The sequence below is a fragment of the Ambystoma mexicanum genome, chromosome 12 (assembly GCF_040938575.1).
Source record: "Ambystoma mexicanum isolate Mex_15411 chromosome 12, UKY_AmexF1_1, whole genome shotgun sequence".
NCBI lineage: Eukaryota > Metazoa > Chordata > Amphibia > Caudata > Ambystomatidae > Ambystoma > Ambystoma mexicanum.
In genome coordinates, this window is record NC_090936.1 from 834,274,647 (window position 1) to 834,284,026 (window position 9,380).

At 45.7% G+C, this 9,380-nt stretch overlaps 1 protein-coding gene across 3 annotated transcripts in view; it reads right to left on the bottom strand.

The window, feature by feature from the left end:
- Window positions 1–6,950, bottom strand: part of MGAT4C (MGAT4 family member C) — a 1,956,087-nt gene extending 1,949,137 nt beyond the window's left edge. For 2 of the 3 annotated variants that reach the window (XM_069629326.1, XM_069629327.1), the window contains exon 1: window positions 6,652–6,790. The gene's annotated coding sequence lies outside the window, so the exon portion shown is untranslated. Of the gene's footprint in view, window positions 1–6,651 lie in introns of all 3 variants that reach the window. The other variant, XM_069629325.1, reaches the window with a different exon arrangement.
- Between the last annotated feature and the right edge of the window lie 2,430 nt (window positions 6,951–9,380).

Below are 9,380 nucleotides of genomic sequence, written 5' to 3' on the forward strand. Positions count from 1 at the left end.
TTGATTTGGTTCTAATACTTTTTCTCCCAGCAACCCCCACCCTCCAAACATCAATTACACTTGACCCCTCTGCATTGAAGGCCAGTGCCAGAGAGTGGGAACACATTCTTTTGGCAGATATTTATGTCTATACTGGCTCAAAACACACTGGGAAGAGCTTGTTAGTTTTGAATGCCAACAAAACACATCCTGTGATTTCTATAGGGGAATTTAAGTGATTGACTTTAATTAAATATGCTAAGAATCTACACAGACAAACAGGATGTTTTGCTATGGGGAAATAACTAGGACAATACTTGAAAAATACAGGGGCTACACAATCTATGGCTTTGGGGATAGTTTTACTCTCAGGAGAGGCCTTGTAATGAGTATCAGGGAGCAGCAGGGCTCCTCTGAACAGCAAGGGTGTCAGTCCAGGATAGTCCCCTGTGGCTCCTCCAAGGGGTCCCAGTCAGCTTCTATGTCTGCTGGTCCCTGTCTCCAAGGCAGGATTTGGGGCCTCTCTGTTTTTGTGTTTCTCACCAGAGTTCAGCAGCAGGTTACCTGCCGGAATAAGTGGGAAAAGCCCATTTCTGATGCAAACTGGTTTACTTATAGGGCAAATGACATCAGAAACTTGTCATGATTCCCATGAAAGGGATTGGCTGGTTTTCTCTAAAACATCTCCCACCTGTGTGCTAATAGGAGAAGGAGATGAGGCGTGTGAGTTAGAAAAGCTGTCGGAGGAAACATTTTTGTCATCCCAAACTGACATGTGGAATTGGCATGTTCAAAACTCTGAGAATCTATCAACATGGCAAGTACCCTAATTTTACAAATCTTTCCATTTATGGATATATTTTTAAGAGCTATATTTTAAGGCAAATCTGATGATAATAATCTGAAGTCGGCATGCCCTTCCTATGCAGAGATACATTTTTTCTTCATTTACTCAGGAGCCATATCAGTGAAAAATATGCCACTTCATAGTTCCCATCTTAATTTTATCCTTCACCCTCACGCCAACTTTCAAATCTCTCGGAATCAAGGGAAGGCCCAAATCAAATTTTTATGAATAACTTTAGTTATATTTATCACACAAAAATCATTTTAGCATGGTTCAAAGTGGGTTACTGTCACCTTTAATAAAAATCTGGAATGGCCGTTGTGGCATATACGCTTACCCATTTATCCAATAATATGTATTTTCCTATTAACTAAACTCAATTTTTTTCTTTATTCACTTTCAGTTTCATGTCCCCTTTAAGCACATGATCAGCCATAGGCTGGCTCATGTTTATCTTAGCTTTCCCTTCATGGCTTATAATGGCCCTGGCTGCAACTCTAATGGACATTCTATGGGAATTGTGACTTCAAGGTCACTTCTGCTGAAAGAACAGGCATGGGCTTATCTGTTTCCACCGTGGTTTAAATCTAGGCAGTGTATTCATTTCTATATGTTTAAGCAATGGTCCCGATTGATGGTTGAAAACAAGACTTTCCTCTCCAAGACCAGCAGAGGAAAGGTCTTGGAGTTAAGTTTCATCTTTAGGAGAAATTACCTGCTGCATGTACAATTCTGCAAAAAATGGCTTTTAAACTCACACACAATGCATTTTACAAGGCATCTGGACCTTATATCCAGGTGTAATGTACTTCTCTAATCTCACAGTTGCAGAATGCATGAATATCACTTCTGAATTGTCCATATGTATAGGGCAGTTATATGAGAAAACCATGTTCAAACACTGAAAGTCTAGCATGCACTTCTCTCTGCATACTGTGATTTGGATGAGGAAAAGGGAAGTTATTTTATTATTTATAATTTCAATGAGCTTGGTTTCACTTGAGATTACTGGAGCACAATTGAAGATAACGTACACACTGCTATCTGTCTCTTTAAGTAAAAGTGCAGCTCTCCTTGGATTTAGTAAAACAGCATTGTCAGCCACATGTTTTTCTTTTTCTTGCTGAAATACATTGCACATATCTTTGCACTTTTGAGATTCAAGCCAACTTTCTTTCCTTTGAGATTTAGGCCTGTTTTTGGTTCAATAGGCCTCATGTCTGACATCACCATTTCTGTTTTGGCTTTATACTTCAATGGGACTTCCCAAATCACTCTGGCCTCTTTATATCTGGCATTCAGAGGCTATATTTAACCCCACAACAGTATGAGTGATAAAACAAGTTTTATAGTAGGAGTATAATTATTTTGTTTTCTGACCTTTGACGTGAGAAGATGAGCTCCGCCGCACCCACGTGACGGAAGACAGACAGACTGCGCATATGCACACTGGCTAATGTTTTTATAGAAAATTGGGAAGCTGGTATGTGCAGACCATGAATTTTCAGCCATTGATTACTTCTTGGCCTAGGTAAGAAATGTTGATTACCGATTGTTTTTTTCAAAGATTTATGAAAATGCTCATTGCTTAGCACATAGTGTGCTGCAGAGTTAAGGGTACAGCGATAGAATGCCATCTGGTGATAGCAGGATAGCTTGAAGTTTTTTTTAATTTTCAGCAAATAAACAATGCAGTTAATTATGTTTCTGAAAGGGTAGCCTGCTTATCAGGCCCCCTTTCATAATGCTCCATGCCAAAGAATAATGCAACCATGTACCTTACTGTGGCGGTCTACTGACATCCCCAGCGCCTGTCCTGCAATACCAGCAGGCCAGGTTCTACAGTCACGTAGTGTTCCAGAACAGCTGCTGTAACACAAAGTTTTCAAAGAGAGATGTGGATTTTCACTCATCTGCACCTTTGGTTCGAAATATAATAATTGTGTAGCCTAGCCACCTTGTGGCACCGTAAAATCTAAAAATAAGACATGCCTAGGAATGACATGATGACTACCGAGGTTACACATCCATGCAGTTGCATTTCATATTATTGCCAGTTTGGACGGGGAGTACACACAACCAAGTAGGGCTCCGTCCAGGAAGCTGCCTCTGTTTCCTCGGAGGATGGTTGACACCTTCCTCTAGGGCACACAATCTCTCCCTTGGAAGTGCCTGGGAACTGGTGCTTCAAATACAGTCCTGACATGACAATGACCCTTTCACACCAGGGTGCTGATTAGTGGAGTACTTTTGAAGTAGGCAGGGGAAAGGGAGTGAAATTAGATTAGTCCAGAGGAGAGGTTTACTACAGAGGGAGATTCCCCCATCTTGAATTTTGGTTGGACTCACTAAACGTAATGCTCTCTCGCCACTTCCTGCAGACAAAGCAGTCTGGGAATTCATTCAGTAGGCAAAGAACACATTTACAATGGCCTGCATTTATACCTAGACAATAAGCTCGCTTTGGATCAATTTGCTTTAGCATTTTTCCTTTAAAAAAGTGTGATGAACCCTTCCTTTAGTTGATTCATCTTTGTACTTCAACACATGAAGGATTCACCTGGAACTATATTGCAGATATAGTGTATTTCATAGTCCTCTGCCATTAGGTTGAAGGCAGAAGTCTCCATAGCAGAGGGAAGTGCTTCTTCCTACCCATCCCAAGGGAACTTTTGATGTGAAACGGCTGTGGAAAAGGCATAATCCAAATGAGGCAATGATACCCAGGAATCTGCCACTGCAAGTGGCAGAACTCTTGCAAATGCATCTACAAACCTTCCTGGTTGGGAAGGGAAAAAGAAAGGACTCACCTTGCCCATGGAATGGATATCCCAACAATTCAGAAGTCAATATCAGCCATGGCTGTGGTTTCCACTTTGAGCTACTAGTGAGTAACACTTACCTGTACCTTGCCTGCCTGCCTGTCCCACGCTCCTTCATAATACACGCTGTTGCTGCTTGGATTACACTGCATGTTGGGCCCCAGTTAGTCAGGGGTCCTGACACTAAATCACCACCACAAGAAGACATTGCCTTTTCTTTTTTCTAATCCGAAATGCTGACACCTGAAGTCAGCCATGTAACCGAGCAGCGCTTTGGCTAAACCTTGTGCGTGATGTCTTTTTATTTCTGAAACAGGAGGAGGGCAGAGTTGGTTAGCCTCTCCTTTTGTTTCTGAGTAGAGAGCTAACATGCAGCAGGAAGTCCATTAACTGTGCTTGGTTAAAGGGCTTCCACTACATGTTATCTCTTGATTCAGAAGCAAAAGGAGATACTGGCCAACCGAGCCTGCCTCCTGTTTCGGAATAAAGAGACATCAAGCAGCAGGCAGCCCATTACATTCAAGAAGCTGTGTGGTAAAAGGATTGCCTGGCAGGGTCAACAACCCACGCAGTCATTTCTTTAACCACAGCTCCTTGACTGCAAGGGCTGGGGGGGTTTTGTTGCAGAGTGTAGACAAATCACTAGTACTTAGGCCACGCCTCTAACAAGAACTCCGCCCCCCCTCAATTTACCACCCCACTTAAAGCACTGGTGCACCAGTATAGATCAAAAGCATTACACAGCCCATGAAGCAAAGGAAGAACAGCCATTGTTGGGAGGAGATACTCACAACTGACATGTAACAACATGAGACTTCTGCAGTCATTAAAAAACAGTTTTTAAGGGAACATGCTCCACAATCTTTTTTGCAACGAGCTTAAGGGAGGACATAAATGCGAATATGCCTCATTTCATTCGGGAATTGCCCATATAGTGTTGGATTTTTTTGCATTCTGGTACTTGTTGGCAAACATGTATAATAGGGCAAGCACAACTCAAGTTCCAGAATGCTGAGACGTATAAAGGACAGAGTGGGCGCCTAACTGATATCATATGGGGTTTTATGGCATTGATGTGAGGTTGCTGCTGCGCTGAGCACAGCATGAACACAGGAGGGGGAGCGGGGGCAGTGTGTAGTCAGGATATATCCTGCTCAGCATCACGCCGCGTTACAGAACCAGGGAACGTCTCCAACGCCGTAATAAATGCACTCGCCATCTGCATATTAAAAGGTCATTTGCATAGTAAAAGACGGTTATTTTGTCAAATACGTTCCTTGAGCCAACCTTCAGATGCATTTAAAACGTCTGCAGAACCGGAGCCTGAGATGCAGAGCAGGGCGCCGGGATGTAATGACAATGACATTTGCAAGCAGCGCCCGGCAGAGCACGCTGGCATTTCCAGACGGCAGCCAAGTAACTTCCACGCACTGGGAACCACGCACAGGTGCGGCGGCCGCAGAGCGCCTTCCCGGCTCATTAAAAGATACCATCGCCTCAGTGTCCATGCAAAATGCAGATACGCCGTGATGGATCCAGGGAGAGCGGCTGCTTGTTTAATTATTTTAACAGCCGAAGAGGGATCAATATGCTGCACAAAAACAGCTCCCGGTCAATAGCGAAGCACCTAGAAATAAGTTATTAAAATGCCATCACGTCAGGCGACACCTGGCGTGGGCTTTGCAGTATGGGGCGCATAGAACGGCATTTGTTGATAATGTCCGACCTGCAGAGGACGCGAAGGCTAAAGACATGGTCAAGACAGTCATTGTAATCACATTCTTATAGTTTCCCCCAGTCCTCTTCACTTCTAATGTTGGCCCAAACTGCAAGCTGAGAGAGGAAACGTCACAGGTGATTCTATTTGCCCGTTTAAGGGCACTCAATTCAGAGATCTCGAAATGATGACATGAGTTGGACCTGCGAGTTTCACATAGCGTTACCCGACTGAGCTACTTGCTGCTGTCTTTGTCGTGCTACATGTTCCCACGGTCACGGGTCATACGATAATTAGGGGCCAGCAAATGTGACATGCGCTGCATGCAGTCCTGGGGCCTTTGGAGGACTCGAGGCGCGAGTGACTGCCGTGGGCGCCTGCAGGGAACTTGCGGGCAGTTCTTGACGAGACACGCCGGTCGTTGGCTTTTTATCAAAGAGTTGCCCCTTCGCTCCTTGAGTCAATTAAATGCCTTTATCGTATGTGATGTGTCAGTGTCGGAGCTAATCTCCTAAAGCCACCGCCGCTCTTGAGTTGGAAGGGCACGTTCTCCTTTTTCCACGCTGTGTTAGTGGGAGGCAGGCGAGACAGAAGGCGCGCAGGCAGAGCTGTTTAAAGTGTGCGTGCAGTGCGCAGGTACCGGTGTGTGTGGTGCAAGCATGCCGCTACGTGGTGCAATCAGGGCAGGGACGGCCCTCTGAGAGCAGGAAGTGGTGTCTCTATTCGAAATCCCATGTTGCCAGTTACACACACATGGCTTCTACTAGAGAGTTGCTGACATGTGGGAGTGTGTATATCTCCGGAACTAGTTGACACCAGTTTCATTGTGGAACTGAATTTTTGGTGTCATGATATTTATTTGGGCTTGAGTTGACAGTTTTTACTCAAGGCGATTCTACTTTCCCAACACATATTGTCCACCCCGTATGCTGCAACTCATGTGGCTCCAGAATTGCATATGCAATTCAATTCCAGCACAAACCCATGCAACTACATTCACCCTCACACACTCTGCATTGTTGAAAAGTGGTCCAGTTTCCAAAAACAAAGCACGAACCAAGACTGTGTCTCAGCAGCAGCCCACATATAGGAACAGACAGGTGAAAACACCCCGTCAACATCACAGGATTAAAACCGCACACGTAAATAAACCTCCCGACGAGAAAGACAGCACGTATACAACAGATGGAGGTTATTTTATACATTGCGATACCGCACTGGCTCCGTGTGGATGCAAGTTCGAGAGTTACCACACGCAATAAACGCCCAGCCGTCATCTACTGTACCTTTAAGCCACGCAGCACAGCCCGGCACTCTGCGGGCGCTCCCCAAGCATCCCTTCTCCAGCTTCCCGCGTCGCTGAACGAGAAGCTGCGGCGGCCAGGGACGAGGCAAGCTGGAGGCAGGCTCTGTCCAGGCTCGGCGTAGCCCGGCTCGGCAGAGCAGGCAGCAGCAGGAGGGATCCCGGGGCCTCACACCAAAGCGAGATAATTGGCTTTCAATGAAGAGATGTAAACATCCATCATGCTGGCACCGGGGCTGGAGCAGGGAGCCAGCTCAGCTGTTCTCCAGCATGTACTAGTCTGGGAGCTGATGTCACCAGCCATCATTCCGGGCTGCTTCCCATTGGCTTCCCCTGCAGCACCTGGATTCGGCGCTTAACCCTCCAGTGGAAGTGACAGCTGAATGGCTTGATACTTGGCAGGGACGGCGCGGACAGGAGGGTTAGCATAGCTGTGCTTCGTCCAGGAGGGCATCTTAACGATCCCCCCCAAACTGCCTAATTGGACTAATTAACGTAAACAATGGCCTCTAAGACTTACACTGGCAACATCTGTTTACTAAATAGTAGCACCCGGCACGCTGTGGGGCACTATACCCAATACACGAGAGGGATTTCTAATACACACACGTATTGCAGATAAATAACACTTATTGTATCATTTGTTGCTGTGATATAATAGAGCCTTTCACATGGAAGACCGAGATGGTACAAATAGGGCTCGTATATCACCCCAGTGCACTCAGTTCCCTGCACTGTCAAGCCTATGTATTCTTGGTGCACACATGTAATTTAGATGCATCCAACCGGGGGAAACGTCGCCCAGATCTCGGCATCTTAAGTAGGGTCTCAGGTATTGCTATCAAATGAGGCATGAAGCATACTGTCACGGGCGGGCGTTTCCTGCTTTTGCTGACAGGAGATGCTTTAGTGGGGGACTTATCAGCAATGTACCAGTCTGGGCATCAGACTGGCACATGTTGATCAGTCAAAGTACAGTCAAAATACACACGCCTCTCGAGTGTACTGTAAACCTGCAGTCACGCATTTATTTACATTTAAAAGTCGAGTTTAGAGAAGTGACAGACGCAAGCAAATACTCGTATCAAGTACCGCTTGGCCGTTTACTTGGACTGTGGATTTGTTGTTGGACACCAGTATTTGGAGCCTTGTGGACTTTGAGCCGGATCCTGTGTGACTGGGCCTGTGCCTCCTTTGTGAGGATTAACATTGTTGCTCCTTTAAGGGAGTGGACTTGGACTGAGCAGGAGGTCCCGCCTCTGCACTCTCAAACCACCTCTTTCCCATATATAAGGGTACGCACGCGGACTGCGCGCACGCACTCACACTGTGTGTGCACACTTGCAAGCAAGTACTCGCATCAAGTACCGCTTGGCCGTTTACTTGGACTGTGGATTTTTTGTTGGACACCAGTATTTGGAGCCGTGTGGACTTTGAGCCGGATCCTGTGTGACTGGGCCTGTGCCTCCTTTGTGAGGATTAACATTGTTGCTCCTTTAAGGGAGTGGACTTGGACTGAGCAGGAGGTCCCGCCTCTGCACTCTCAAACCACCTCTTTCCCATATATAAGGGTACGCACGCGGACTGCGCGCACGCACTCACACTGTGTGTGCACACTTGCAAGCAAGTACTCGCATCAAGTACCGCTTGGCCGCTTAGCCGAGCAGCCGGCGTTTGGCAGGTAGCGGGGACATTTTTGTTGGGTGAAGGTCAGCGTTTTGTATCTTGTGTGAGTGAGAATGAATGCACGTGGCGAAGTATACTTGCTAAAATCCGATATGCCGAATGAGGCGGGATTATATAACATCTCAGGAAAAACTTTAAACAAAAAACTGCATGTGACCCACAAGTCAATTGTTCTTAATCCCTCGCCTACTCCGCTCCATTGTGAAGGAGTACTGGTCTTTAAACCCCATGGTTTATCCACACCAAAACCCTTTAATAAAGGTAGGGTCATAAATGACAATGCGGCTATAGTGTCTTTAAATCGACACAACACCGATTTTTCAAATAACCAGTGTGCTTTGGGCAGCGTGGGAGGGGGGTCCCCCAACTTTTATCTGATGATACCATTTTAGCTTCCCCCTGTCCTATTGCAGCACATAGATGGGCACATCAGTCAATTATCTCGCACTCAGCATCCTGACTAGCACAAAGTGTGGATAAACCGGAGGTTTCATTATACGCGAGTCAATGTGAATCCCCTATTTCCATTGGCAGACCTCAGAACTATCATAAAACTCTGTCTTTGACAGATTCATCTTTTCAAGACCAATCTGTATTATTTGTTCAGCCTACTCCGCGATGGCCTATATTGAGGCCTTTGGGAAAGAGTTTAGAGGTGCAGACACTGATGATTCAAACAGTGTTAACCACCATAAATACCACCTTATTGACGCTTTTCAAATTGTTCGAAACACTTGATGCGAAAATTTCCAAACAAGCATTACAAGCAGATTCCTTATCGGCCTGGCTCCAAAATAAGAGTAATTGGCCTAAGTACCTTAAGCAATATTCATCTCAAGGAAACAGCACGAAGATAAATGAGTCTTTAGTCATTGAAATTGTCCCAGTGTTGCAGGAGACGGGTAAGATGGCCTGGCCAGTGTTGCCAGCTATCGAGAACATAATTAGGCCGATAATGGATGCTTGCAGATGGGAAATACTTCGTGGACCAGTGTGTTGGACTCACCAGCGAAATGCGGAGAGACA